Source organism: Saccopteryx bilineata, chromosome 4, assembly GCF_036850765.1.
Source record: "Saccopteryx bilineata isolate mSacBil1 chromosome 4, mSacBil1_pri_phased_curated, whole genome shotgun sequence".
NCBI lineage: Eukaryota > Metazoa > Chordata > Mammalia > Chiroptera > Emballonuridae > Saccopteryx > Saccopteryx bilineata.
The window spans coordinates 279,971,936-279,973,681 of record NC_089493.1 but is presented as its reverse complement, the minus strand read 5'-3'; the positions used below and the strand labels follow the sequence as shown (position 1 = coordinate 279,973,681).

The window sequence follows — 1,746 nt, the reverse complement described above, 5'->3', positions numbered from 1 at the left end:
CATCTAGTTTCATTGCTTTTCACCATTAGAAACTATGATAACTGGCCTGACCTGTGGTAGCGCAGTGGATAAAGCGTCGACCTGGAAATGCTGAGGTCACCAGTTCGAAACCCTGGGCTTGCCTGGTCAAGGCACATATGGAGTTGATGCTTCCAGCTCCTCTCTCTCTCTCTATCTCTCTCTCTCTCTCTCTCCCTCTTTCTCTTTCTCTCCTCTCTAAAATGAATAAATAAAATTTAAAAAATTTAAAAAAAAAAAAAAAGAAAGAAACTATGATAACTGAAGATGTAACTTTAATGGGTATTTTTAAAATTTTTTATTAATTTTAATTTATTGTGTTTACATGGATTCAAGTGTCTTTAATGGGTAATTTTGAATTTAGATTTAACTTTGTTGAATATTATAATAGAGTATACTTATTACAATACAGTGTAGCACGTTTTTCCATTAGAAAAAAATATATAAGATCCTTTACTCATAAAGGTTGTCCAATGGCGGGATCGCTATACAGTGCACACATATATTATGAGATATGTTCTTAACAAATCTGGTAGTTCCTTTACACAGTTCCTTTCTTCACCTTTTCTTTGGTGGATTAGCTAGCTGTTTGAGGTGGTGTGATGGGACATCCTGAATTCAGTCCACCATACTGGTACTTAGCTTTCTTTTCAGATGGTTTCAGTATCTGAAATGGAAACATTAAACCTCATTCACACTCATCATTCCACCAGCATTTTTAAATTTGCCACCGTAATATGGGGCTGAAAATAGGGTTACTTATTGTCACTCAGCAAAAAATTGATATCCACCTTCCACCACCTGCTAAACGCAGCAAATCAAGTCTGCATTGTGATGATTCAGAAATTTACCGCCTACATTAGCTCCAAGAGTTAAGAAAACACCACAGATATTTTCTCCCCGGCCTTGCACATCCTTATCTGGGTCAGAGCACACTTGTATCAGGGACATCAGTAGGTCTCATCATTCTCCACATCTGCTTCATAGACTGCAAGTCTGCTGACAGTCCTCCAAGACAACGGATCTCATCCACAATGGCAGCTGTCGGCAGACAGCTGAAATAATCAGTGATGGCCTTCCACAATGTACTATTAAACCTTTGTTTGCATTCATCACAGAATCCATAATGCACTTGAGGCTAGCACACTCATAGTTTCTTCTTAAGAGAAAGATATTCTCTGGGGATTTGATTTTTTAAGCCAATAGAAAACAGATGGTTTCCAAAGACTGCTTTCCGCTGTCCACATAATCTCCTAAGAAAAGGTGGTTGGCTTCTGGTCGGAAACTCCCGTATTCAAATAATTGTAGTGACTTTGTGTACAGTCCATCGATATCTCTGCCAATTTTCGGTGGTGCTTTCAATTCCAAAAGAATAAGGCCTCAGCGTATCTTTTTAATTTTTTTATTTTTTTATTTATTTTATTTTTTACAGAGACAGAGAGTGAGTCAGAGAGAGGGATAGACAGGGACAGACAGACATGAATGGAGAGAGATGAGAAGTATCAATCATTAGTTTTTCGTTGCGCGTTGCAACACCTTAGTTGTTCATTGGTTGCTTTCTCATATGTGCCTTGACCGCGGGCCTTCAGCAGACTGAGTAACCCCTTGCTGGAGCCAGCGAGCGACCTTAGGTTCAAGCTGGTGGGCTTTTGCTCAAACCAGATGAGCCCGCGCTCAAGCTGGTGACCTCGGGGTCTCGAACCTGATTCCTCTGCATCCCAGTCCAAC

General features: G+C 39.9%; 1 pseudogene; it reads right to left on the bottom strand.

Annotated features, from left to right (window-relative positions):
- Nucleotides 1–595: 595 nt before the first annotated feature.
- On the bottom strand, nucleotides 596–1,386 carry LOC136336508 (serine/threonine-protein phosphatase PP1-beta catalytic subunit pseudogene; annotated as a pseudogene).
- Nucleotides 1,387–1,746: the final 360 nt, after the last annotated feature.